The sequence below is a fragment of the Vanessa cardui genome, chromosome 23 (genome assembly GCF_905220365.1).
Source record: "Vanessa cardui chromosome 23, ilVanCard2.1, whole genome shotgun sequence".
NCBI classification, from domain to species: domain Eukaryota; kingdom Metazoa; phylum Arthropoda; class Insecta; order Lepidoptera; family Nymphalidae; genus Vanessa; species Vanessa cardui.
In genome coordinates, this window is record NC_061145.1 from 770,972 (window position 1) to 784,028 (window position 13,057).

At 31.7% G+C, this 13,057-nt stretch overlaps 1 protein-coding gene across 1 annotated transcript in view; it reads left to right on the top strand.

Moving 5' to 3' along the window:
• Positions 1-237: 237 nt before the first annotated feature.
• Positions 238-13,057, top strand: part of LOC124539914 — a 120,607-nt gene continuing 107,787 nt past the window's right edge. Inside the window, exon 1 of the mRNA XM_047117287.1 lies at positions 238-341. The gene's annotated coding sequence lies outside the window, so the exon portion shown is untranslated. The remainder of the gene's footprint in view (positions 342-13,057) is intronic.

Sequence of the window (13,057 nt, forward strand, 5' to 3'; positions counted from 1 at the left end):
TGTAAGCGACTTTGTTTCATAATATGTAATGATAATGAAATAATGATTTCAGAAGTACTTCTACACTAAAATATGTCCACAAATTACAGTAATATTTCCTTAGGCTTACAGCGTCACAGAAAACCCTGATCCATCGTTATGAATCTTGTGATACGAAACCCTGTCGAAAACATTCGATGGGCCAGTAACCCCCTTTATGTACTTCCATGGGGGAAGCTGAGTTAAGGCCAGTGGCGTGCTACCTCCCGACCCGAGCGGACGTGCTGGTCGGTGCTCGAAGTTATCGTGTTTCATTATCAGTTTAACAGTGTGATTACGCGGTTTTTCCAGAGTCTAAACTGGTGAGTTTGATATATTTTTATTTACAACCGAGTTTATATTTGCACTCTTGAAATTTTTAACGTACTTCCATACAAAGTTTGTTTCGAGGAAAACTTATTTTTGCCTTTATTTATCTAGATGAATATTAAAAAAGTTTTGATCGTATTAATAATAATAATTTATAATAATAATAATCAATTCTTAATCAGTATTATTTTGCGGAAACCGTTATTAAAAAAAAATGAGGAAAATCGTAACCAAAAAAATTTACATAATCTACAAAATAATACCTTATTTATATCACAGTATTTTTTTTTATGACATTACGATCTGACACGACTTCGCAAGAGTGCAACTTCTCAAAGAAATGTGCTAAAAGAAAACAATAGGTCGATATATTTATTTCATAAAATTTATTCATTAGTTTATAATAAGTACGTGTCATTAACAAAAGATATGAATAACTTTAAAATTGTTTAAATTCGTTATTATATCATGAAAACCAATATATGTTCATGTCTTAAAGATTATAATTTCAAAAATAATTTTCATTTCAATTATAATTTAAATTCGTTATTTAATATGACAATTTTAACGTCATGTCAAGAATGTATTGTTTCATCCAACCGCTTAAAATTTTTCATTTTTGTATTGCATATATTTTAGACACGATCTTTCAAAATACAATTACACTATCGTACAATTTACGAAAAAAAAATGCCTCATTTTATCAAACATTTACTCTTCTCAAAGATCTAATAATCTGTATATTAAAAATTTATTCAATTAGAAAGAACAACAAAATTAAATATATTTATCTCAATATAAAATAACAATGATTAGCAGAAATGTTTTCTTATTTACTTTAAATGAGTTTCATAGTTTAAAATACTATGAGTTTACCTGAAAATGACACATGTGCTGTCGCGGACTTTTCTGTAGACATATTTAAGACTAGTAGTGACACGCAGCTTCGCTTGCAATTTTGGGTTTTGGTTGTCATGTGTCAGATAAAAAAGTAGCCGATGTCCTTAATTGGAGTTCAAGTTTGCTTTACACTAAAATTTCATCAAATTCGGTTCATTAGTTTGGTCGTTAAAGACAGACAGAGTACTTTCACATTTATAATATAAATATGGATCAACGATTTTCTAGTGCGATAGTTTCGATATATCTCCTAAGGTTTATAAAGCGTTTTATAGCACACCTTTGGAATGAAACGATTGCCACCTGGCTCGTTCTATTCGTATAAAAAAAATAACAAAAAGAAAAACAAACAAAACACTTTTTTAAAATAAATAAATATGCACTAAAAAGTTATAGAAATAATTAATTTGGAAAAAATAAAGAAAAAAAGACCCTCTGAGTTTCTTTCTCCGGTTCTTCTCAGATCAGGGTGTTTATTTTTCGAATCGGTGGTAGTGATAAATTTAACCATTAATAAGAAAGTGTAATACTTCTACATTGAATAAAGTTATTTGAGTTTGAGTTTTCCATTAAAGCGTACAAAAAAATATATATATTTTTGGGTTATTCAGACATTTTGTATAAAATTTTTATAAATAACCTTCCTCTTTCTAGCAGCATTGAAATACGTTAAGCGGTTAGTGTTAGAAGATATACACAGACCGACTTTGTGTTATACAAGTTACAAAATATAGATATTAATGGTAAGGATACCCGGGATTAATAAATTCCAGCCAGAAATAGAAAGAGATTAATGATAATGATCAATCAATGTTTTTCATTGAATTCGTTTAAAAGGGTCAATTTGAACAAAGCAGGGTTATTGTTACGCATTGAGTATAACAGGCATATAGCTTTTATTGTATGTAATTATTTTTAGAAATTCACAAACTCAAACTCAAATAACTTTATTCAATAAAGAAGTATTAAACTTTCTTATTGCTACAATTGAAACAGTACCACCGGTTCGGAAAAGAAAATACCCTGACCTGATAACCGGCGAAAGAAAGTCAGCGGGTTATTTTTTGTCTCATATAGGCACCGTGCAGAAACAATAGAGGGCGTTATAATCCCTAGAGTAGAGACACCGTGCGAGTAAAAAAAGAAACTTCCCAGACACATTGGTGGCAGGTTGGCAGCTGTCAAGTCTGTAAATATGATTTTACAATGATCAAAATTATAAAATATGGTTTTTTACCAATTAAAAATGAAAGCAATGGGCGCTGCAGATGGTGGTATTTTTAGATGGGAACCAGTTATTTGGATGTCTACTAAAAGAAACAACGGTTATAGGTTAGATTCAACGATCGACGAAAATTAAACTGTATTCCATAATAGTTACCCACACATTGGTGATTTTTATATAAATAAAATCAAATAGTACTTTTTAAATACTTGAAGGTATACGTGTGTTTTATAACTGCATTTATCTATTTCACTCTTTTATCCCTAAGCCATGACATATGAGTAAAATTTTATACCCTTAAAATACATTTCGATAGCTCAAATTATCAAAAATTAATACGATAATTCAGAAACATTTTCCGTTGTTTGACTGTAGAATTTCTGAAATTCAGGGTAAAAGTTTTGAATATGAGTCACGAGATGGCAGAGTCATCTCTACGCACGGTGCCTATATTATATAAACAACATACAACAATATTATGTATCGTAAACAGTTTTCGCAGTGAACACCGAATAGTGACATATATAAAATTGACATCTTGAGTTACATTGTTGCTATTTTCATTGGAATTACATTTTTATTTTAATAAAATATAACTATTACATAAAATGAATAACTATAATAATAAAACTAACAATGTTAATTTAAAATCTTGTACAAAATATAACTGTTATTATTCCGGATTAAAGGAGCCTTACTTATGTGAAAGTATTTTTAACATCGGTTGAACAGTTTTTCAGTTTTTCCAATTACAAATAAACAAATATTTTCGTAACATAAGTTTATAGTGTATTCGTCAATTTAAGGTTACTAGATTAATTAGCGTTAAAAATGACTTAATTTTTCTTGTTAATATATTTAAATTTTATACCAAACATCAATTGGTAAAGTTCACAACACAATAGGAGATAATGAAGATGATACGAACGCTCGGAGTTTCTCGTCGTTGATTTATAACAGGAAATTGAGTATGTATTTTGTTTTAAGTAAGGATTGCTGGGTCTGTTGTAGGCCCATCTTGATTGCTACATTACGAACCGAATAAAAAGATACCAATCTTTACGTATTACCTATATTTTTTTCAATTGATGACGATTCAATTATACTCATAAAGGACTACTTCAAAAGAGTTTGTTTTGATACAGATTTGATACTCTACAAAAATATTGACAGCAATTTTATTATTATTTCTATGAGAAGAAAATGGTCCGAGTTTTTTGAGTGTGCATTTTGAGAGTGGCTTGCACAAATAGTAGTTTCCATTTGAAGAGTGAGTGAGCCAGTACATCCTCGAGGGACATAAGATAGTTTGTTGGTTGGTGGCGCATTAACGACATGACGAATGATTAATATTTCTAACAGCACCATTGTCTATGGATGGCAATCATTTACATACAAAACCTATACAAATGAAATCAAATGTATTTTGTTCAAATGAAAAACAATAAAACTTGTTTGAATCGTCAATATTTGAAATTTACACACTCACACAAACACAGTTTTGGAAAGCAGTCTCGAGCAAGATGAAACGTATGTATTTTATTACTTTCGGTTTTGTTTTCGAATATATATTACCGAGTAATTGTTAGGATCGCTCGTTTATAATTAATCTAATGAGGCCATAAATTTCCCGAAAAAATAATGTACGTAAGAATCCATTTTGAGGTAAATTATAAACACTAATCTAGCATTTACTTGGTGGTAGGGTTTTGTGCAACCATCCACTCATCAGATATTCTACCGCTAAACAGCAGTACGCAATATTGTTGTTTTCCGGTTTGAAAGGTGAGTGAGCCAGTGTAACTACAGGCACAAGGGACATAGCATCTTAGTTCCCAAGGTTGGTGGCACATTGACGATGTAATGAATAGTTAATATTTCTTACAGAGTCATTGTCAATGGGTGATGGTGACCAATTACCATCAGGTGGCCCATATGCTCGTCCGCTAAACTATTCCATAAAAAACAGAAAAAAAGAATACAAATTACCATAATTGTATATAAATGCTCTTTTTACAATTGTGACAGTTTGCGATCTAATAAAATATGAATACTTAACTAACCGTATCAACAATTTGCGTTGACGTGGCACTGTGACAAATATTTACATCATCCTTGCACGACCAGCTAATACTCACCGAACTAACTTCAAACCGAATAACATACTACTACTAATATGTATTTGGCGTTATAATATCTGATGAGTAGAAGAAAAAACTTTCAAGTGTACCTTGAGAAATTTTCTCACGACGTTTGTTAATGAGTATAAGATTCATAAGCATAAATTATGCTCATATATGTATATTCCAAGCTAGGCTTGCGTGTTGCCGCGATAGCATGAACTGAAACGACCTAGAGTATACCTCTGGTTTTTTAAGTGGGTATTCTAGTGAACTAGTATTAGTTCTTCTGGGCGTAACGTAACGCGTTTTTCCATCGAGATCAAAATAAAAGGCTAGTTTGTGTTAAAGTAATCTTCTATAAAAAAGTGATCTATGTTTTTCGATACAATATAACTGTACCGTTTATGTGAAACGAATCAAATGCAAAAAGTATTCGCTTTCCGCGAATTTTTAACATCGAACACGCGTAATTTTATTACTAAACGAAGTCGAAACGTTCGTAAAAAAATAAAACTACCAAATAAACTAACACACCAAACGTTTCATTTAAAGCTGGTTAAAAAAACAGCCGAAAACTGAACGAAGCCTAAAGCCCAATATTTATCTAACGGATGCTATGACATTTTGTTCTGATATTATTTCGTAAATATTTCTATTTCAATTCGATTTCTGATTCCAATATCTTGAATACAGATAACGAAATACGTGGCCTAGAATTTATGGGAGATCTAGTAACCGTTCTGGAATAGTTTGATGAGAACAAATATTAAACGAAACAGCGTTTCGTTTCACGTAAACTTCCGTTGTTTTTTTTTTTTAATTGATTCATTTGCAAACGAGATAGCCAAGTGGTTAGAACGCGTGCATCTTAACCGATGATTACGGTTTTAAAAGAAGGCAAGCACCATTGTAATTCATCTAGTGCTCGGCGGTGAAGGAAAGGATATTCTGCCACATGTGTATCCAACCGGGTTGCATTGGAGAGACGCGAGAAAGTGGAATATGCTCCATACCTTCTCCTCGAAGGAAGAGGAGGCCTTGGCACAGTAGTGGGAAAAGTAAAAGTTGATGATGATGATCTGTAAACGGACCATCTGATCGTATGTCAGCTTTGATGTCAACAGCATTGGCACTTATTATATTGTCCTTTACGTTTAAAATTACACTGGATCTACATCATTACACAATAATACGAAGACATGACATTTGGCACTAGGACAAATCCATACAACTAAGTTAGATCTTTAGTATTTAATTAGTAGTTTAGTATTTTAAGTAGTAGTTTATAAGGGATATCAATGGATGTTATCATCATGACGCCATTACTATGAATAGTTGAAAATAATAAGGCTAATAACATAATTTCCGCCACGCGGTGCGTACCAAAACCATTCCTATCGTTATTTCTATAAATGGCTTAATTTCAGTCAACCTCGATTTTCATCTGAAGTGGATGAGTTTTCTAAGCAGGTGGCAATGCTGCAAAATTCATTTGTTTATTTTTCCTTTAAAGAAAAATAAGAGTAAATTATGATTGTAATATGAGGGTTACCTGGTAATTGGTCAAACCCATAGAGTGAAACCCTACCACCACTTTAAAGATAAAAATGATAATTTCAATTCAACAGAGGCTCACTTATAAAATGCGATCGCAATCGAATAAAAAGCTAATGTATGGAACAAAATTTGTAAAGAAAATAACCATAATAAATTTTGGATCAAAGTCTATTACAGTATCCTGTTCGGGTCCATAAACTGTATTTTATTACTTTATAGTGTGACGAAGTTATCAACTGCAGCTGTAAAGTTTTAGACAGAGGAGTATACTGAAGGAAAACAGCTGTTGCAGATGTATGTTCGAGTACAGAGAGGTACATCCATGTTTTTTATGTTATGGGAAGGCAGATAAATAGTTAACACTGATTATAGACAATTGTATCACCAATGTGTGCCCAACTTTGGGAACTAAAATGTTAATGTGTAAATTGAAAACCATTATTTAAAGTATAATTACAACATTTAAAAAAATTAGTAACATACAAAATATCAGCCTTAATCTATAAATAAATGAGGTCACCAAATAAATCAGAACTTCTCCAAAATTAGAACGAAAAATATCGAATAGCTGAAAAACAAACGCAACTTCGCTAAAAATAAATTAGCATTATCGTCAGATTTCGATTTTCGAATCAGTGTTCGAATTTAAAGTTTGTCTGAATAGTCTATCATATAAAAAGGAGGTCGAAGCGAAAAAGTTTTACATCGAAATTACTGGACAGTTGCTCAAAGTGTGAAATTTACTTATAACCTTTTCAGACCGGCAGCTATTTAAAGGTTCTTTGGGTCTTATTATAAATATTCAAGCGACGTGCCTCTGCATCCACAAAACTGGCCCAGTTTTTAGCGACAGCCGACTTTTGTGCAGCGAAACTTTATTATTTGTGAAGATGCGGAGAGCAAGTCGGACGTGGTTTTAAAAATTTGTAAAATCTTACGTTAACAGCGAGACTAGCGAGATAAAAAAAAATATTTAATGAGCATTGAAGTTATCATAAGCTTGCAGGGCGTACTTTAGCCAACTCTGTATACAAAATAGATTCAATTATATTGCATATTTTTTAAAATTGGAATAAGGGCAGCAGGATGATGATGATGATGATGGTGATAAAAAAATAGTAAAGAAAATAGTTTTCAACTACGTAAAATGAATTTATATTTCCATTCGCATTTATACAGAGAATTAGAAAAGATGTGATAATTTAGATGCTTATCCTAATTTCTTTATAGAATCTACATTGAATGTCAAAACAAAACTAAATATTTTAAGGGTAGATTATTATCGTTATTTAATTGTTAAAAAACACAAGTAAACATTATTTCACATACATAAATTTATCTGCAATGTTTGTCACAATTAAATGTTCTCTTATCCTTCTTCAATTAAGTTTCAAAAAATAAGTAAATCAAATTTATGATTTATTTATTCCATTATCTATTAGTAAAAACATCATTAAAATAATTTGAGTTGAAAAGAAGTTAGCATATGTACAGACATTTTTATTACATACGTAAAAGTGATCATTTATTGAAAGAGATTAATTAATTAAAGAAAAGTATCAAGCCGCCAATAATTTCAACAAAGAAAGCGATGACGCTTAAAATACATATTTTAACACCAACTCAACCAACAAATGCTAATTCATAATTTGGCCAACCTCATCAGATATCTCAATTTCAACTGAGAATATAAATCGTAATACCGTCATCAGCGACTGGACACCAAATAAATCATCCGAATTAGGTGATCAGCTCTGCTCAGTTGGACATAAGTCATCCCCATTGCAGACATGATTCCAAACGTTGGATCCATGTGTGTTTCTGTCACTAATAGCTTAGTCTGTATAGTGATTGATTAGGATTCCTGTCGCGAAGTCACTCCTTTGATGGAGCGTTACTTTATGAATGCCAACTGCTTTCGATATCATCAGTAAAGTAACAGTCTTCTAATCGTCCCACTGTTGGGCTAAGGCTTCATAATAATGATAAATAAATAAAATTTTAACAAATAGAAAACCGACTTCAAACTAAACATTATTTTAAAACAAATAATAATGCACTAAAAAGTATGAAAAATAATTGCATATTTATTATATTTTTTAGAGTCCTTCTAGGTAAAATGAAATGAAAAATATTAGACTACTTAAAAGTAACAATTATATGACGTAGTTATAGTTATTGTTATATTTGGAGCCGGTGTCGGCCAAAAGTTATGAGGTAACAAACATAACAAAAAAATACAGACGAATTGATAATCTTCTCCTTTTTGAAGTCGGTTGATAAGTAAATTGGACAACATCACATACATTACTCTGATCCCAATGTAAGTAGCTAAAGCACTTGTGTTATGGAAAATCAGAAGTAACGACGGTACCACAAACACCCAGACCCAAGACAATATAGAAAACTAATGAATTTTTACTACATTGACTCGGCCGGGAATCGAACGTGGAACCTCGGAGTGGCGTACACATGAAAACCGGTGTACACACTACTTGACTACGGAGGTCGTTAATCATCTCTCTTTAGGGAAAAGGTTCAAGGTTTATTTAATTCAAATTATATTATACACACAGGTTTCTTCACGATGTTTTCCTTCTCAAGATAAATTATAAATACAAATTAACTAATATCTTCAATTTAAAAAAAGAAGGGTATAGATCTTTTTTGACACAGCAGACTAAAATAGGTTATACCAAATGCACTTTAAGGAAAACCCTTTTTTAATTTTTTGCTACTTCATTCAAGTAGGTAATTGATCAAACATCAGGGTGTCATGATTGTGCTTAACCGATCCCGTCGCGCCCTTCGAAGGGACGGAAAGGGCACCGCTGGTTTTTGAGGACATTCAGTTGACGATGTGTCCCCAACCCGCCTAATGCGTAAATGAGCTAAGATGGAGATTTGTCGGAATGTATTGAATGAGCCTCATATACGTACCTATATTTAACCTATTAATTTATTAAGAATATGTTATTTATTGAAACAACTGAATAAGTTATTGCTCTGTAAAGATAAATTTAATTTAGTGACAACCAACACACATTTTATAAACTATGCAGGTATGATACTTTGATGATTCACAACTTAATTCTACATTATTTTATAGAACACTGTTACTAATTACAGACCTGTAAAGAGAAACAACATTAAAAGCTATTGCTTCAATAGTTTTCTATTATTTGAGAAATATCTTGTTCAAAACGTGTTCACTTATTTTTCTATCAATCCAAAGACCTCACCATAGAGCACAGAGCAGGTCTGCAGTCCACAGATAATGTATGCAGTCCAATGCGCGGGAAATTCAAATTACATGAAGACTTAAGAGAGCTTCATTTCGAAATATACACAATTAGTAACATAATTTCATCCTTACAATGTTTTATCGAAATAATATGTTACTTTGTTGATTTTGTTTTTAATGGTTATTTTTGTTATGTGTTATATTGTGTTTTTTATCATTTAATTTAATGCAAGAGAATTAATAACATTAAATGCTTTAATAAATACATATATGAACTGAAACTAATAACTGTATATTTCTTGACCGCGTGGAATGGTTAATAAATTTTAATGTTATTTTCGGTGTTAATTTTTAAGTTTATTATGTAATTTATAAATGTAATGTATGTGGTGGTTAGAAATTGCGCCATAATTTTACACTATAGTTAATGATAAAATATTGTACTTAAATAAATTAATTGATTATAAAAACATATATATTTATTGTTTTGAGTATCGAATCATTTCCGTAATGATAAGTAATTATGAATAAAACAGTTACTGAAATAAAACAAGTACAGCAGTAACTATATCAATACATTGATGTGTAGAGGTCAAAGGGTTGACAAAATATTTTATCATAATAAGCACTATCCATCAAGTGATATTAGCTCACTCATCCTTCGATACAACACTGGCACTTATAACTTAGTTATCAAACAATACAAACTTTGATGGATGGAGAAAAACTCAAAGTCAAAATAGACTTTATGCCTCAATAAGCAAGTATAAATTGTCGTTTTATAATATTGTACTGAGCGTACAGCTATCATCGAGTCATACTGTTTCACCAAGAAGAACCGATAAGAATCTTATTAGTTACTCTTTTAGCACAACTTGTCTGAAAGTTAACAATTATTAACCCCATAATCTTGTTTAGAATATTGTGTAGTAGTTTATTAATGTTTTTTTTTCAACAATTGATTCTATTTTTGAATTTAAAATATTTGTGGAACTTTATAATAGACACAAATATCTTGCCCCAGGAAGGATTTATTGACTTGGTACAATCGAAAGCTTGTCATTGTAAGGTTATTCTTACTTCTCGTGTTCATACGATAATTGTCACAGCTCCTATCAAATTGATAAATGTAAATATATTTTACGTGCTCCACTTATCTCAAACGGAGTCTCAAGCTACAAGATTATAATATATACATCCTCACCAGTTCTTTTATCATCTTAACGACCAATTTAAAATTTTAACTTGCTAGTTATATATATATTTTATCGGCCAATAATTTTCTTTTATTAATGTTACACCAATTTAATATAAAACGTATCGATAGAAAAATGCAATTTAGGCGTATCCGTTAAAATATAGTTCACATAAATGCAGATGTATAGTATCAATTTTTGCAAGAACATTTTAACTTTCCAAACTTTGTATAAATCTCTCATATATATTATTATACGGTCCAGTGTAAAGTCAGTGGATTAAAATATCCAGCAAACCACATTGGAGTTTGATGGAATAAGAATCAATAAATATTTTTGCAGGATCGTGACATCAAAATGGATTCTTACAACATAGATTTTCTTGATGCATTCAATAGAGCTTCACCTTAACTTTTTTATTATAAGCATAGGTAGGCAAACAGAGACGTAGGCTACCTGATTGGTATTGGTAACCATCACTCCTATACGTTGGAGCTGTTGGAAATATTAACTTACATCGTCCAAGCGCTACCAATCTTGGCAAGATATTAAGTCCCTTAATTGTATGATGTTCTCTCTCTCCCATTGAAGAAGATTTTGGAACATATTCCACCACGCTGTTCGGTTGGTGGAATACACATGTGGCTGAATTTTTATAAAATTAGACACATGCAGGTTTCCTCACGATGTATTCCTTCACCGCCGAGCAGTAGATGAATAATAAACACAAATTAAGTGCATGAATATTCAGTGGTGCTAGCCTGTGTTAGAACCCGCGATAATCGGTTAAGATAACCTAACCAATGGGCTAATGTTGTCTTAAATTTTCGCGATTACACATTGAAATAAAACTAGCTATAACGGATTTGAATCGCGTATATTAATTATTTTTAACATCGGGGATCGAAACGATTGCTTCATTCGGAACACAATACTAAATATTACTAATAAATAATAATAAAAAAGTAAATTAGTTTGATGAGTGACTAGTTCCATCTCAGACCATTGGCCTTAACGATACAAGTAAATGAAACTACTTACGCCATCAGCGGAAATTTCGTTTTGTCAAAAATCCCATTCGTCTATTTCAATTTAACATTTAAATCTGAAGTCGGACATTAGGCGTAATATGCAAAACGCTGGCTGAATTCACAGTTTCCTCCGCTGCATAAATTCTGAAGTTTGTGACGTAGACCGTTCGTATATAACGGTCCATTGGCACTTATCCAGGCAGGTAAAGTCTGAAGAAATGCTTAGCTGTTGTAAAATTTTAATGGACTTTGTTCTTTCCGACTTTGGATATAAATTTGATGATGACCAAGCATTTATTATTTGGCAAATCATGGCATCGAAAAAATACTTATTTTATTACCGGCTACCCCGGTTCCAAGCTGGTAAAATGTTTTCATGTTTCTAACTTTGAATGACAAAGATTAACTACTTAAGATACTTGGTGGTCGGGATTTGGTAGGTATCACAGTACATGGTATTGTTGTATTCCGGTTTTAAGGGTGAATGAGTCAGTGTAACTACAGGCACTAGGGACATAACATCTTAGTTCCCAAGGTTGGAAGCGCATTGACGATGAAAGGAATGGTTAATGATTATGACAGCGCCTTTGCCTATGGGCAGTGGTGACCACTCACCATCAGGTGTCCCATAAGTCACCCGTCAACCGACAGCATAAAAAAATTTATATCAAGTGCTTCCATCAACATAGTTGTAATTCCCACAAATCCTTTCTTAGCAGACAGTCTAAAATAACTTATGTTCCAAAATTTTAGCTTTCTAGTCTGTCGTTTTGTCTGTGTGTTTTGTATGTTTGATAGTCACTCAGGCCCAACAATTTCATAAGTACAATAGTAGTTGATACCTTATTGAAATCCATGAACTTATTAATAAAACATAATGTATAATATTATTAGCAAATGTCGTAATATAACTGAATATAAACTATAGACTCAAATTTGGAATAGTTACAATGATCGGGAAGGCGATCGAATCGTGAACGCTCGAATCATTCTCAAGTTGAATAGCAATTCCAATTCTCTTGGCGAAAAATGAGCCAGCTCTTTGTCACAAGTGGCAATAAGGCGGAGTGTTAAATCTTTAAGTTTTTTAATTTGCATTTCACTAGATCTTAGTGTTTTAACTGACAAAGGAAACGAAAATAAAACCTAATTATAAATAATTTGAATATTTTAACTTGGAATATATGATTTAAAAATAGAAATAATTATGTCGATGTGATGATGATCTGATATATTTCAGGACTTTAATTTTTGTGTTAATAAAAGTTATTAGTGAGACAGTTTTGGTAATTTTTTTTCAATCTTGCACGCACAAACATAGCTGCATCTAAGTTTTGCGATAGGTAGAGATTTTATATTATAAATGTAGCTAAAAATCAGCATCCTGTCTAGAGCAATACGCGAGCTGTATTTGTCAGACGTTTCCATAAAAG